At 38.9% G+C, this 17,570-nt stretch overlaps 1 long non-coding RNA gene across 1 annotated transcript in view; it reads right to left on the reverse strand.

The window, feature by feature from the left end:
- Positions 1-17,570, reverse strand: part of LOC111827343 — a 32,273-nt gene that overhangs the window by 3,695 nt on the left and 11,008 nt on the right. Inside the window, exons 2-3 of the long non-coding RNA XR_002830849.1 lie at positions 7,808-7,887; positions 5,250-5,369 (exon numbers count right to left, since the gene is read on the reverse strand). This is a non-coding gene — a long non-coding RNA (uncharacterized LOC111827343). The remainder of the gene's footprint in view (positions 1-5,249; positions 5,370-7,807; positions 7,888-17,570) is intronic.

Raw genomic sequence — 17,570 nt, forward strand, 5'->3', positions numbered from 1 at the left:
TACACACGCACAAGTTCTAATGCTTTGTTACTTTAAACCCGAAAGATTTTCCTCTAGAACCCCTTAGACACCTTTGGGCTAAAAAAATGTTCACTATTGAACCACTATTAGACTGATGGACCTAGCTAGCATGGTTAGTCCTAGTTCCCAGTAAACATCCTGGCCAAAGGCAGGAAGCATTTCATAACTTGTGCTTAGTTTTCCCAAAATGATGTTGACTGTCATCAAGGTGTACCAGAATCAGCTTAGCCCAGTCCACTCCCAGCCAAACTTCAGGCCCATCTTCCACTGACCATGTTCTCTGGGCCTTTGTAGATAGCTCAGCATCCACCTGTCACCACTGCTAAGCTCTAAGCTGAGTGGTAGTGACAGTATGTCAGCCTTATAGTTATATATGAAGTCCAATACATTATGTCAATGCACTTAGGTCTTTCCTTTATGTGAAATGAAGGTCAGAATGACTTTTATTTATTTTATATCTGTTTAACTCTCGGCAAAACAGGCAACTGATTTTAAAAAGATATAGAAGATGCCGAAACCGGTTTGGCTCAGTGGATAGAGTGTCAGCCTGCGGACTCAAGGGTCCCAGGTTCGATTCCGGTCAAGGGCATGTACCTGGGTTGCGGGCACATCCCCAGTGGGAGATGTGCAGGAGGCAGCTGATCGATGTTTCTCTCTCATCGATGTTTCTAACTCTCTATCTCTCTCCCTTCCTCTCTGTGAAAAATCAATAAAACAACTGATTTTAAAAAGATATAGAAGGAACATTTTACAATGTAGTTTATACAATGAATAGGAGTTTATGTTTATATCCAATGGCTTCATCATAAAGAGATCTGAAGTAAAAGGAAGACTAAATTGAGAACCCAAATGACATCTACATGCTCTTTCACCTATATATTTTTTGGCCTATAAACCATTTTAAAAATAACTTTCATATTAGAATAGTTTTAGATTTATGGAAAAATAGTTGTAAAGATAGTATGAGTGGATTTAGAATTTGCACTCAGTTCTGAACCCATTTTTATTTTATTTTTTTAAAAATATATTTTATTGATTTTTTACAGAGAGGAAGGGAGAGGGATAGAGAGTTAGAAACATCGATGAGGGAGAAACATCGATCAGCTGCCTCCTGCACACTCCCCACTGGGTTTGTGCCTGCAACCAAGGTACATGCCCTTGACCGGAATCGAACCTGGGACCCTTGAGTCCGCAGGCCAACGCTCTATCCACTGAGCCAAACCGGTTAGGGCTATGAACCCATTTTTAAAATATCATGTTTGTTTATTTGGTTGGATCAGTTTGCCTTTCATTTTTTAAAATTATGTGCACTTAATGTTACTTTAACAGCTCAGGGCCAATAATTCCAAGATTTGAGTAAAACAGAGCTACATTTCAGAAACTTAGTTAAGAATTCTGCTTAATTAGAATAACAATTCAGAGCTATGGCCTCTGGCCATCTTAACTAGATTTAGGAGTTTAAAACTGTCCCTCTGGGGAAATATTTTAGGAGCTGATAAACACTCAGCTTCATTTAAGGTACAGCTTGTCATCAATATACCCCAGAGACTGACAATGTCTATTTATTTTTTAATGAGTGTGAACCTGGAGTCTACTGGAGTTCCTTGTCAGCCCCAGAAGAAGAAAGGCTAGGTAAGCCATCAGTTTTTTGATAAGTCTGAAGTAGCTTAGGAGCTTTCTGCCCAAAAACCCAAAGGGAATGAATGGACTCAAAATGAGGGAGTATGACCACCCCTTTGCCACTCAAACTGATGCCATTGTAATTATCTAGTTATTAATAATAGAAAAGGAATGAAGGGAGGCCAGACATTATAGACATACCACTTGGGCATATTCACCAGGAAGCTGCAATTTCACACTCCCCAGGGAACCACTGGCCCATTCCCCACAGATCACTGAGCTCCAACAAAGGAGAGATTGATGCAGGCCCACTGAAGTTGGGGTAAATAAGGAAGATAGTTGCCTGTCAATCTAGCTTGGGGAACTGTGGATTGGCCAGAATGAGTGTGCCACTGCAAGCCCACTAAAATCTTTAAAACATGCAATACCTGAGTATTTAGTTAGGGTCACAAACCTCTTTTCCTTAGATTGTCAAATTAAAAAATGACAATAGGCAACACAATAATAGCTGTCTGGTGTGACTGAATCAAAATTATACCTACTTTTTTGTCAGACATATATATTGCTATAGAATTTTAATAATTAGTTTATGTGTGCCATGACATGAAAAAGGTTGAAAAATCACTGAGAGTGAGTAAATTTGTGTAAATATAGAAGTATAAATTGCCTACTTCTCACCTACTTCTTCCAATAGGAAAGAGAGTGAACAAGATTAAAAGGTACTCATAATCACTGATGTATCTGTGGGGTAACAAACCAGTTTAACTAGAATATATAATTTGAATTGGGCAACAGTGAGAGAGAAACTGAAAATTAGAAATATGTAAGGCAAGTCTTGAAGGTCCAGCCAAATCTTAACCCTTGTGGGACAGGGAAGGGAGCTGGGACTTAGAAGGTTGTAGCAAGAAGGGCCTACTAGATTGCAAGGGACCAAATCTATTTACAAATAGTCATGTGCTTCTGATGGGAATTTCCCTAAGCAACACTCATGAACAGATACATTTGACTGTGTTTTTGAAAATATGCATAAATTTCTCTAACATCTCCACATTTTTACTTTTCTGTCCAGAATAGAATTGAGAGTACAAGAACTCATTCATTTATTTACATCACACCCAATTGTCTTTTATTTGAACTACAGGGATCTATTCAATATTATTAACCTCAAACCAATAAACTTTGCAATCTGGTTTAACCAACCCAAACTCTTATGTCAATTTTTATGCACAGCATTGTATCCATGTTTATCAGATATACATGACATTAAAGTCCATTTACGGAAAATATCAAAATACGAATTCATGCTATCTTTTTTGTATTTTAAATAGAAAAAGATGTTTCATGTATTTTAACATAAACTATTAAAAGTAAAAATTATACTAGATGATCATTATCCTTTAAGAGCAAAATTATAATCAGAAATACCTATAGACCAATAAATACATTGATCAGGTGTGAGACATGATAGGACCCTTGAAATTTATGGCAGCAAGAGGGATGTAGAGGCAGATGAACTAAGATGGTGTGCTGTGAACCCTGTGAGCGACTTCAGTGCAAAGAGACGAGGCATTCAGGAACACTTTGGAGAAGGCCTGGCCGTGTTCCCTCCCAGTCATCGGTCTGCCAGCTGAGGCAATCTCTAGAGGTGTTTTCACCAGGAAGTGGAAATAAGCCCATTATTTGTAAGAGATTAAATATTGATCATAATTTTATATTTATTTCATATTAAAATCTATATGTAAGTGCTTCATTATTGAGTTCACTTTCTGTATGATTGTTCAATTCAAAAACTAACGCAAAAGAATTTGCTTCTACTGCCATCATAAAAAATATTACTACTGAATCACAAAATGATGGAGATAACATTCTGTGTCATTTTGGACAGAGGTTTAGCTCTCATCAGAAAATAATGATATGTGAATGGTCCACACGATGGAATACTGGAGGGAAAATAATGGAAACGAGCCTGGGGGCCATGGTGAGGCTGCCAGAGTTCCTGGCTCTGCCATGGAACAAACAAAACTCAAACCCCCGGTGCCTCAGTTTCCTCATTTGTAAAATAGCAATAAAAACAACAACAACAATAATAAAAGTAATAAAATCTACTTAAAGAGTTTTGTGCAGGTTCAATTAGTTGACACATGGATAGGACTTAAAAGGCTTCCAAGTATATATTAATCGCTCAACAAATGAGCTGTGACTAAACAAGACATATTTATAAAAGTAATCTCAGCTTTTATTCTGAGTTTCTTAATTATGTAAAATGATACTGAAAATGGTGTTTATAATTGTTAAGAGCCCAATCTCAGAGATCTTGCAATAGTACTCTGAAACAATCATTGAGAATTAGCTGATTTTGCTATTAGAATTACTACTTTATTGCCAGAAAACCCAATTAAAGTTTCCTCATTCTCCTCCATATGTTGCTAAGGAGAAATCTCCAGAGATTTCAGAGTATTGCAAAATTTTGCAAGTAAACAATGAGTGTAGTAGGAACATTGTGTTAGAATGAGTAGATAGGCTGTTAGCCTTGGTATGATATTTCATTTCTCTTTATTTCCTCTGTCATTTCTCTACTAGACATTTCCCAGCACCTTGCTAAACGTTATTGCTTATTTATCATATACCATATTTAATACCATGCATGACATTGTATTGATCAACCCATTATGTCTTTCCAGCTGGTCCATTTACCCTGTTCTGATGGTTTTACACATATTTTTTGAATGATGGTGTAATTTGATTCAAAGTCTCCTGGTACATACTATTTCTTGAGAACATATTAAGCACTTCAGTAAGCTGTTTTGCCCAGTAAGTTCTCTCTGGGAAAATAGTAGGTTTTGCCTTTATCCATTGATTACTCTTTCTTTTCATTTGCAAACTTTTCTTCCTTTGTCTGCCTTTTACATGTTTTTCTTCATGTTTATATTGTACATTCTCTTCAAATACTAATCTTTATGGCCTTGGATGATCTCTTCTTCAGTAGCTCCAATTATAATCTATATAGTAAAAGACTCCAAAATCTAAACCACTAGGCTAGTCCTATCAGTGAACTTATGATAATTCCTTATGAATGTCCTACAAAAATTAAACTTAGCATGGCTACACTGAATTAATTACCCCCTAAACAAACCTATTGCAGAAAATGATATAAACATATAAATTATCCTTAGCTTCTCACTTCACCGAATTCTCATAGCTAATCAGTCACCAGGGCCCAATGAATCCATCTTATAAAAACTGTCTAATTAGTCCTTTTCTCTCCATCCCTATTGCCACTACCCTATTCCAGGCCACCAGCTTAGATTATTGCAAATCTTCCCAACGGTTTTCTTCCACCCCAAATATTCTTTGGGAATGCTGTCAGGTAATCTGCCTTATGTGTAAATCTAATGATGTCATCCTTCCATTTTAAACCTTTCAATAACTTTTTTAATATAATTGAAATTATTTGACTCCTAAGGCCCTTCGTGACCTGACACATATAGGAGTCAAGATGTTTAATGGTAAAAGCATAAGCTTCGAGCCCTGGCCTGTGGCTAAGTGGTTAGAGCATCGGCCCACACACCTAAGGGTCTTGATTTTGATTCCTGGTCAAGAGCACCTACCTGGGTTGGAGGTTCACCTTGGCCCCAGTTGGTGTGCATGCAGAATGCAACCAATTGATGTGACTCTCTCACATTGATGTTTCTCTGTCTCTTTCTCCCTCTTCCTTCTTCCCACTCCATCTAAAAAAAACAATAGAAAAATATCCTCAGGTGAGATTGACAAACAAAACAAGCAAACAAAAAAAAAAAAAGCTTAAGCTTTGAGATTATATGCCTGGATTGGGATTTTAACTATTCTTTTATCCATCCTTCCATCCATCCATCCATTATTGAGAAATCACCATGTGACTAGTACAGTTCTTGCCTCTGTGAATACAGCAGTGAAGAAATCAGGCAAAGCCAGCCCATCTAGAGCTTTCACTCTAGAGGCATAAATAAATAATTAACAAGAGAAGGAGTAGTGTAGTGTTGGAGTGCTCCAGAGCAGTGGTTGTGATGAGATGGATGCACATATTTAGTGGCATTCAGAAATGAAAGAAAGGAGGCACATCTCCAAGGTAGAGGAGCATTGAATACAGACAGTCATGTGCCTCTTAACACCACCACATTCTGAAAAAAGTTTTGTTAAGCAATTTTGCCATTATGCAAATATCATAGAGTGCATTTACACAAACCTAGATGATGTAGGCGGTATAGCCTACTACATACCATGGCTAAATAATAGCCCATTGCTCCTGAGCTACAAGTCTTTATAGCATGTCACTATGCAAACAACATAAGATTAAGCCAAACACAAGAAAAAAATGATGCACAAGAGAAATCAATGGGTGGGAAATATGAGCTATATGGAGCATCATTGTGAATAATATACTGTCTTACAGCAAACATCTATAATAATAAAAATGTAATATGCTAATTAGACCAGACAGCCGAATGACCTTCTGGACATCCTTCCGGACAAAGCCACTGCGGCGGGGGCTGAGGCAGAGGCGGTTAGGGGTTATCAGGCAGGCAGGCAGGCAGGTGAGTGGTTAGGAGTCAGCGGTCCCAGATTGTAAGAGGGATGTATGACGAGAGGGATGTCTGACTGCCAGTTTAGGCCCAATCCCATAGGGCAGTCAGACATCCCCCGAGGGGTCCTGGATTGTGAAAGGGTGCAGGCTGGGCTGAGGGAACACCCCCCGTGCACGAATTTCATGCACCTGGCCTCTAGTTTTTTATAAGTAAAAAGAGTACATTATAAGATAAAAATAAAATGTAGTGTAATAGATACATAAACCAGTAATATAGTTGTTTATTATCATTACCAAGTATTATATCCTATACATAATTGTATGTGCTATACTTTTATATGACAGGCACACAATTGGTTTCTTTATACCAGCATCACCGCAAACATGTGGATAATGCATTTCTTTATGACATTATGTGTCACAATATTACAGCTATGCCATCACAAGGTGATAGGACTTTTTCAGCCCCGTTGTAACATTATGGGACCACTGTGCTGTATGCAGTTCATTTTTTAAAAATATTTTATTGATTTTCTTACAGAGAGGAGGGGAGAGGGATAGAGAGCTAGAGACATTGATGAGAGAGAAACATCGATCAGCCGCCTCCTACACACCTCCCACTGGGAATGTGCCCACAACCAAGGTACATGCCCTTTACCGTAATCGAACCTGGGACCTTTCAGTCTGCAGGCTGACACTCTATCCACAGAGCCAAACCGGTTAGGGCTATGCAGTTCATTTTGACTGAAACATTATGTGGTACATGGCTGTAGACCTTTTTTCCCAACTAAGATTATCTTGAGGTTAAATGTCTTGGGGGCACTTTAAATTTTATTTATTTTAGTGGCTGCATGGAAAAGAGCCTATGAGGAGGAAATGAGAATGGAAGCAAGGAAATGGTTAAGGAACAATTTGCAGTTGTCCAGGACACAGACAATTAGAGTGTGATGATGGGCATTAGGAGTGGCCTGGCTCTGAACATATTTCTAAAGTAAAGCCCACAGGACACAATGGGTTGGATTTAAGGCTAGGAAAAGAGAGAAAAGCATCACGGATTACTTAATGGTTTTGACTTGAGAAACTACAAGTAGTGGAGCCATTCACTGAGATGGCAAAGAATAAGAAAGATCTTATTTCAGAGGGGAAAATCGAGGATAAAGAATTTGTTAAGGTACCTGGTACACGTCCAAGTGGAGATGTTAAATAGGCAGCTGGACATGACAAGGTGGAGTTCAGGTGAATAGTTTGGACTGGAATATAACATTGGCTGTCATTTGCATATTTGGTTTTAAAGCCATGGCACTGAATGAGGTTATGGGGGAATGAGTGTGTATCAGGAGTGTGCTAAGAAATGTTTCATGAATGCTTCTGAATGAAAGAGAAAGTATCTATCAGCAGGTTAGTCTGCCCCTTTAGACAGGACTTGCTCTCTAATTTGCCACAGTTCCCACTACCACTTGGCTATGCCTATGTACTTATATAAGCCCTATTCATTCTTCTACATTTTCTGTCTGGACTTTTTGACATTGGAGTTTTTGTTAAAAAGGGATAGTCCCTTTTCCTGGGTCCATTTTGTTGTTGTTGTTTATTTACTCCATGATTTACCTGCTATTTGTCTTTAATGTCACATTGGTGGTGAAATCATGTCATTAGTCCCAGCTTCCTTAGATCCAGACCCGTGTCAGCTGTGGTAGAAAAAGTACAAGTTAGAAATATTACACTTTCTAAGTATGTTTTTCAATGCATGTGAAGATTATTTTTCATTGTCTTGAAATTTCTTAATTTCTTCATGTTGAACTTAAAGTTGGTACACTGTATGTATTGGGGTATGGGTGGTTCCGGAGTTATGTTTTCAAGAGAAATTACCAGGCTGCCTTGTATAAATAATATACATGTTTTGGGTTATCTTCTTGGGGAGGACAATAATGATTTATAAGGAATATCAGTACATTAATTTTGATAAGTTCTCAAAGTTGAGACCAATAAGTTGAAAGAGATATCTACAAATCCTTTTCAAAATATGGTAAAGAAGACTCATTTTACCTTAAATTTTTAAGTAAAGCAATAATTTCAGATATAATAAAAAGAGCCACAAAGGTAATTTATTATGGAAATGATTCAGTGTAGAAAACTTCTATTCCAAATTGTCATAAACTGGATTTGTCAGCAGGTGAATGAAAGGAACACAGGGTTACAATCGGATGCTAAGCCATGCCTGAATTAATTGCTCTCCTACTGAGGGCATGAGGTTAGCTTTCAGCCATAGGCCATAATTTTTTAAAGTGATTTTTTCTTGTCTGGACGATGTATAACTAGAAAGCAATGGAAAATACTTCACATTAAAACCAGAATCATTACTCTATATCAAATAGAGACCATAATTTTCTCTTTTTACATTTTTATCCCTCTGTCTTGTTCTCTCTGCTCCACCTACTTTTCCTTTCATGGATTGACATGTATTGTAATATTTTTCTTTTTCCTGCAGAGCACAGATATAATTTCCCATGTGGCACTCAATATCTCTAAGACCTAGATGTTCCCTGAGAGGTATGGTACTATTTTGAGATAAGTTGTAGCACAAAACTGCATTAGCTACCTCATTTGTGAAAATCACACAATTCCCAGATATGTGGTAAGCAATTGCTGGTAGAAACACAATCCTAATGGTTTTCATAATTGATGTTTTCAAAACCAGAAATAATTCTGACTATGTTGCATCTCCTTTTAGGACTTTGGTGGTTAGAAAGAATTCTGTTTTATGAGTTTTAGTAGCTTGATATTTAGACATTTTTACTGCTACATTTTTATAGCAGAACAACTTACATTTATTTTCTTGGACTAGTTTGTGAAACACTAGTGGAACGTACATGTGTTTGTGCGTCTGTATATTTCTGCTTTTTTGTTTTTTTAAATCCTCACCTAAGGATATTTTTCCATTGATTTTTAGAGTGGAAGGGAGGGGAAGAGACACAAAGAGAGAAACATCAGACACATCAATTGGCTGCCTCCTGCACGTGCCCCAACCAGGGCTGGGGCTCGAGCCTGCAACTGAGGTACATGCTCTTGACTGGAATTGAACTCAGGACCCTTCAGTCCATGGGCCGATGCTCAATCCACTGAGCCAAAGTGGCTAGGGCAATATTTCTACTATTATTAGTAAACACCAGGAATTTTTTTTTTTTTTTTGTGGAAGATCAGCCCACATAGAGTAGGAGAATTTTTGTAGCCAATACTTTACAACACCTTTAAAAGAAGACATCATTGCCCTAACCGGTTTGACTCAATGGATAGAGCGTCAGCCTGCGGACTCAAGGGTTCCAGGTTCGATTCTGGTCAAGGGCACGTACCTTGGTTGCAGGCACATACCCAGTAGGGAGTGTGCAGGAGGCAGTTGATCGATGTTTCTCTCTCATCGATGTTTCTAACTCTCTATCCCTCTCCCTTCCTCTCTGTAAGAAGTCAATAAAATATATTTTTTTAAAAAGACATCATTACACCATTCTATTTACATTTTTCAATAAAATGTAAGATTCAACGAGGGTGCTCCCAGTTAATTTTAAAATTATTTTTCTCCCACTTGAGAATAACCTTTGGAATTAAACTTTCTGCTGTGCTTATTGGTCTACACATTAATTATAAACTGCTTGACCTTAATCAATTTCTCTTCTATCTATTAGTCCAAATTCATGCTTAGTTTTTAAATAACTTAAGGAACATGATCTGATTCATGCAAAACTTCCATCGACATTTACTGGAGTTAGTGAGATTTTGTCAGACATCCAGAACCTAATTCGTCGCTACATCCCAGAATACAAACTACAAACGAGAAACTGGTGAACTTTGTGCCATAGAGCAGGTTAATGTTCTTTTAATGTTTTTCCTGGTCTCAATGGGATTTTTTGATAAATACATAACATTTATAATGACATTTAGGTTCCTGGTAGATAAGGATTAATTTATAATATACAAATATACATATACTTAATGATTGTATTATATAAAATATTAACATTACCATTTATTATCATCATTATTGTTATTTTTTAGCATTCGTTCCTAGGCACTCTAGTTAAATGGAGTCTGGGTACAGAAACAATTAATTCTTGATGGTTCATTCCTAAAATATTTAGGCATAATTTTAATGATGATACTGGGTAGCTGAGACCTGTTCTTCATGTAGATGGAAATGAATTAAAGATGACCTCAAGGAGGATGAATCAAAAGGAAGTTAACGATTCTGCGATGATAGTTGGCATAAGAGCACCCATTCCACCCCATTCCAAAAAGGACCTCTGTGACCAAAGTAAAGCAACCACAGGGGTAAGGTGGAGTGGGAAGGGGGGTGGGGAATCCTTATTTTGGAAATGAAAGCAAACACAGACCACAGAAGTCAAAGAATTACTTCCGAACAGAATAGAGTTTAGAAGCCAATGGGAGGAAGATGCCATTTCTTCAGAGAGTATAGCGGTCTTACGGGAAGTGGAAGAAAGTCTGTCCAGCCCTGCTAGCATTTGAGGGACCCAGACGGGAGCTGCCGGCCACTCCGAGGAAGGATGGGGACTGAGAGCTCTTTCCCACCACAGCTCAACAGCATTCCTAGGCCAGGCTGGCATCCCTGGAATGTAAAGCAGCATCCAGCTCCTCCTCGCTTTGTTTCTCTGATCTGGCTTCTTGAAAGTCTCCTGAGTTCCCTCAGATGAAGGAGGGGATCTCCCTCATAGGAAGGGGTAGGACTCAGATGGAGAGGGACAGGAATAAGGGGACCAGTGGAAGTGGTGAAGTATTGATCACGGGGCAAAACAACTAAAAAAAAAAAAAAGAGGAAGCAGTGTAAACTACAGAAAACTGAAACTAAGATGCCAGAAAAAAGCTTGCTGTGCTGTCAGTCACCCCAGTTCCAATCCTGAACCACTGACTACTAGGTGTGTGCTATTAAGCAGGTTTCTTACCCTTTGTGTGCCTCAGTTTCCTCATCTCGCATATGAAGATAATATAATAAACACCCTACATGTAAGGACTAAATGGTAACATATCTTTTATATAAAGTGTCTATAACAGTACCTAGCACATATTAAATGTCCCATAAATGCTGATTGCTTGCATGGAATAATTTAATACATTTAGTTTAAAGTATTACATTAAATATTGCTATTATTAAATGAAAATGGGCTAAAATAATTCTTTATTTAAAAGATGAACCTTCAAATTAGGTTGAAAACAGTCTCTGGGGCCCTGCCAATGTGGCTCAGTGGTTGAGCTTTGACCTATGAACCAGGAGGTCATGATTCAATTCCCGATTAGGGCACATGCCCCGGTTGTGGGCTCGATCCCCAGTGTGGGGCGTGCAGGAGGCAGCCGAATGATTCTCTCTCATCATTGATGTTTCTATCTCTCTCTCCTTTCCTCTCTGAAATCAATAAAAATATATTTGAAAAATAAGAAATCAGTTTCTGGGGTGTTTAAAAGAGAGACAACTAAAACAAGTGACTCAAAGTGAAAAGTGAAAGGACAGTAGGACAGAGAAGCTCATTGCTGTCACCCAGGCTCATTCGCTCTGTGGAATAGTATCCCAACCACAGGATAAAGGCCATACTCCTCATCTCCTCTCTTGACTTTACCCGCCCTCCTCCTACCCGCCCTCCTCCCCTCCGCCCTTCCACTACAGGTCTGGCTAGTGGCCTGTGCTTTGTGTCCTGGCTGAAAGACTATGGACGGGATCAGATTCATTTTTTTTAAATTTTTTTTTTTACAGAGAAGAAGGGAGAGGGATAGAAAGTTAGAAACATCGATGAGAGAGAAACATCGATTCAGCTGCCTCCTGCACACCCCCTACTGGGGATGTGCCCGCAACCAAGGTACATGCCCTTGACTGGAATCGAACCTGGGACCCTTCGGTCCGCAGGCCGATGCTCTATCCACTGAGCCAAACCGATTAGGGCCAGATTCATTTCTTAAATTGGGTAGATTAGAGCTGAGTGGAAGGGTACTGATGGAGTCCATTGGTAAATCTTTGTGCCTTAAATGAAGTAGGGAGGGAAAGGGGTACAGAAAAGGCCTTGTGTCCTCCTGGGAAATGCAGGATAGTGTGTCCCTGCTGCAGAAAGTGGTGGCTGCCCCTGCTTCCCGCCCTGAGACCACCAAGCGATGCCTCAGAGTTCCCTGTCGCCCTGTTTCTTTGCCTATGGTTGGCTCCTGACAGGGAATAATGTCATCCTGGAGAAAGAGCGAGCTGGGGATTTTTGGCACCCAGGCCTCCCTGAGTTACTTGCCAGTGCTGGTCCCCTCCCAGGTGTGATGAGAGTTCCTTTTATCCATCTATCCTGTGACCAAAGCTTGGAATGCAGGAGGGGCTTTTGGAAGTAAGTGAAGGCAGATTAAGGGAGAAAGGCCCTTCACTGTGACTTCTAACTGTGTTTTCTTCAGGGCCCTGAGGCTTAAGCCTTTATTTCTAGAAGAATGGGGAGAGGAGGAGCTAGTTCCATTTGTTGCTAAGCAACGGAAGCTTTGCCAGCCCTGTTCTCAGGTCACGTTTGCAGCTATTGAGAATCAGTGACAAGGTGATGTAGCAGTGCAGGGAGAAGCCTCTCATTTCTAAATTTCTGGCTCTGTATTTTGTTCTCAGAACAAAATGGATTGAAAGCCTATCGAAGTTTTTCTTAATGGTATTTTAAGAAATAAGCCAGTCCCCAGGAGGAGGGATACATTTCAGACTCAAACCAACACAACAAGGCATCTTATCTTCTCATGCAAAGTGCAGGCCCAGGACAAAGACTACCAAGACTAAACTTAACAAGAAATATATAGAATCTGTATGAAGAAAAAAAGACAAACCAATCAACCAAATGAAGGACATGAAAGGATGTCAGGATGACTGAAGAGACATTGTATGTTCATGTTAGGAAGACGGGTATTATAAAGGTGTGGGTTTTCTATAAATGTATTTGTAAATATAACAGAGAGTTCCCTCTTTTGTGACATGACAATATAATCCTCATGTATTTGGAAAACTACATACATGGGGATGTTTAGAAACATTCTGAGAAAGAAGAGTAATGAGTAGGAACTTACCAAAAATATATACCAAACCATATTGTTAAGGTGTGACAATTGGAACAGTGTAACACTGTGTGTGATATCAGCACAGAAATAAACAGATCAATGGAAGAGATCAGAGTCCAGGAACAGATACAAGTGGGAATTTAGCAAACACTATAGGTGACATTTCAAATCAGTGTATTGAATGGATTTTCAACAAATATATTTTGGAACAAATGGCTTAGCATTTGCAAAAATGTAAAGTTGAGATTCTACCTCCTATTTGCACCAAAATAAATCCTAGTTTTATTTTGAGATGTAAAATTAGAGATTTAATTGAAAAAAAAATCATAAATTATGAGAAGAAAATTTGGATTAATAATTTTATGAACACATGGTGGGGAAGTTTATTGGTCAGTTTAAGCTGCAGTAACAGAACACCACAGACTGTGTGGCTTAAACTACAGACATTTATTTCTCACCGTACTGGAGGCTGGAAATTCAAAAGCAAGTTGTCAGCAGAGTTTGTTCCTTTGGAGGCTTCTTGGCTTGCAGATGGCCCCCTTCTCCCTGTGTCCTCAAAACTCACATGTTGAAACCCTAACTCCCAATGTGACCAGATTTGAAGACAAGATCTTTAAAGAGATATTTAAGTTGAGGATATGAGGGTGGGGTTCTTATCCAATCTGATTAGTGTCCTTATAAGAAGAGAGACGCCAGAAATGTGTGTGCACAGAGAAGGCATGTGAGGAAACAACAGAAAATACTTTCTAAGTTTTATCTCAAAGGCAGATAAGAATCATTAATTTCACTAGAAAAATAATAATAAAAATCTCATTTTTCATTGATTTGATTTGTTTTTGAAAATTGGTAAGTCCCAGGACCAGTGAGAGTATATGTAAATACTCTACAACTAGGAGCCCACAGTGTTGATGGTAGAATAATGTGATATAAATACCGAGCAGGGCAATTTGGCAATTTGCAACATATTAAAAGAACATGTATGCTTCTCCATATCTTAGACTTTATCTTAAAGACTTCATCCCAAGAAGTATTGGCTCCAAGGGTTCCCAGAAACCTCCAGTCCGATGGTTGAGTAAAAATGTATGTGCAGGAATGTACGATTGTTTCAGGTAATGAAAACAGAGAACAAATTTGATGTTAGTAAATAGGGAATTGGGTGAACCAATTAAGATACCAGTCATACAATGGCATACTCTTCCGTCATTAAAACATATGTAGTGGATCAGTTGTCTGGATGTGGACCTGTACTTTCTATGCAATGCTAAGTGAAAAAAAAAAAAGCAGTTTATAGTATGTTTCCATTTGTGTAAAAAATATAAATGGTAGTACATATGATGAAAAGTGGCAAATAGTCTGAATTGTTTACACTGGAGGCAATGACACATTTCAAGGACAGGTCTTACATCACCTGGAAAGACACCAGCCTCAGGGTGCATCTTACATCACCTTGAAAGAGGGCGGCCTCAGGTGAGCTCCTTGCAGGTTCTCCATGCAAGGGAAGTGTCCTCTGTTTTGGCAAAGAGATTGCTTCAGCAAAATGGTGAGTTCAGGAGAATGTGAGGATCAGTGATTCTCAAGCATTTCCATCCAAATGGTCTCATTTCAGTTCTCAGGTACAATTCTTTGCCTACATGGGCCCTGACTCTGATATGGAAGATATGCCCAGGCACTACCTCATAATCCCATGTAAGCTCTGCCACCCTTACAATTGTATCTTGAGCCTGACATTCAGCCACCTGGGCCCTGTAGCTGGAGGAGATGAGATTGTCCATCAAAGGGGCTGAATTTCAGTTTGTGAGCATTGAGACTTCATTTTATTTTTTTCAAGGTTTCCAACACAGTTAACAAAAGGTAGCTTATACCACAATCCTTATAATTATAATAATTATAGTTGCCCTTACCCCATTCAGATGTCTTACTTCTTCTACTTTTACCTCAATCAACCAAAGGAGGAAGCCTTAGTAATTGTGATGCCATTGCCTAACAGGATTGTTGTTTTTTTACCGTGTGTGTGTGTGTGTGTGTGTGTGTGTGTGTGTGTGTGTGTGTGTGTCTGTCCTCATTAATGTCTGAGTAATCCAGCTCCAAGTTCCCATTTTGAGGATATGATTTCTAAGATTATTCCCAATACCATCTTTCTTGATTTGTTCCCCAGAGAGCATAACCTAAAACAAAGGCTAATGTATATGTGCTTTACTTGGAGAAGCTTGGTGAAGGGAAGCAAAAAAAAAAAAGAAAGAAAAGAAAAGGAAAGGAAAGAAAAGAAAAGAAAAGAAAAGAAAAGAAAAGAAAAGAAAAGAAAAGAAAAGAAAAGAATAGAGAGAAATCACTATGGACAGCTGGTTGCTAAATCCTGTAGGGCCATCTGAGAAACCTTATAAAATGTTTATCAGATCTGTTCATCGTATAGGAGAAGGATGATAAGCATATATTCCCAATTTTCATTTCTATTGGTTAAAACTTCAACCCAGGAAGTGTGGGCCCCAAGGGGTTCCCAGAAATCTCCTGCCTTAGAGCCAATGAAGAATCCCTGGAGTGGGAGGTGAGAATCATCACAGGTACCTGAGGCAAATGCTATCTGCTCATACCTGTGTGAAGCTGGCCAGAGCCTGTGTAGCATTGACTGCCACAGAAGTGTCTGGAATAAAGACAGGTCAGAATGAAATGATCTAAAGTAGTGTGTAAGAGGTGTCCAACACTATAGCCAGGACATTCATCATATCATTAAAGAAGCTAAAGCAATATAAATTTTCAGATTTGTTAAATAGATGGTGGTATGGACATTTAATGAAACACTGAGTCCCTAACAGAAAACACAATAATAGCAGTATACTAGTATGTGATAATGTGAAAATATTCACAATAAACTTTAAATGGGAAAATCTGGTTATATTAACAATACATATGACTTGATTTAATAAAATAAATTGTTTTGTCTAATTTTCTCATTTTTGGGAATGACTAAGATTTACAATCTTTTGTGGTACACAAAATTTGTGCACTTGGGGAGTCCCTCAGCCTTCTTGCAGTCCGGAAGCCATCAGTCAGACATCCCTTAGCACTGCCGCAGAGGTGGGAGAAGCTCCTGCCACTGACGCTGTGCTCACCAGTCATGAGCCCAGCTTCTGGCTGAGTGGCACTCCCTCTGTAGGATCGTGCCAAAACTGGCTCTCTGACAACCCCCGAGGGGTCCCGGATTGCAAGAAGGCTCAGGCCAGGCCTAGGGACCCCACCAGTGCACGATTGGGACTGGGGAGAGATGCCAGAGGTTGGACACCTGGGTAGGGACTGCAGGAGGGCTCCAGGGTGTGTCTGGCCCCTCTTGCTCAGTCCTGATTGGCCGGACCCCAGCATCAAATTAACCTATAGGTCGGAACATCTGCCCCTTGGTGGTCAGTGCATGTCATAGCGAGCAGTTGAGCAGTCTTAGCATATCATTAGCATATTATGCTTTGATTGGTTGATCGGCTGACCAGTCAACCAGACACTTAACATATTAAGCTCTTATTATATAGGATATCTTGCTATATATCCTGTGGGATCTACTCAAGCTATAGTAGGTCTTACTTCCTCCTTATAAATTATTTCTAACTTCCTACAAATAGAGAATTTTAATAATAATAATAATAATTTTTCTTCTCTTCTATTTCTCCCCATTCTTCTGTTTTTTTGCCATAGATATTGCAACTGCAGGATAGAGGATATTTAATTAATGTTTCTTTTGGACAAAAGTTTCCTTTTCTGAAATTTCAGTTACTTTACCCATAATATTATTCAGCTTGGGTCGACAAAACAAAATATCGTAGTCTGGGTGGACTAAACAATAGGAATTTATTTCTCACAATTCTGGAGGCTTTGAAGTCCAAGATTAAATTAAATTTGCCATTCAATTAGATTCCCTAGGCAGGGCTCTCTTCCTGGCTTGCAGATGGACACTTTCTTGCTGTGTCCTCTGATGGTAGAGAGAGATTGAGGAAGCAAGCTTTCGGGTGTCTCCTTATAAGGCCACTAGTCCTAAACCTAATTACCTCTCAAAGGCCCCATCTCCAAATGTCATCACATCAATATATAAATTTGGGGGGGAGAGAGTTCATTCCATAGCACCTATTACAATTGATTTTATAGAATCATAGACTCTTAGACTGCAATGGAATTTAGAGGGAACTCAAATAAAACTTTTACTCAAAAGTAGGAATCCTGGCTATAACATTTCTGAGAAATGATGATGGTACTTTATATTTTATCTATTAGTCCTTAGGCTAATAAATAGATTAATAGCCCAGAAGATTCTTTTCAAATGGAATATTTG

The sequence above is a fragment of the Myotis lucifugus genome, unplaced genomic scaffold (assembly GCF_000147115.1).
Source record: "Myotis lucifugus unplaced genomic scaffold, Myoluc2.0 scaffold_3, whole genome shotgun sequence".
Classification (NCBI taxonomy): domain Eukaryota; kingdom Metazoa; phylum Chordata; class Mammalia; order Chiroptera; family Vespertilionidae; genus Myotis; species Myotis lucifugus.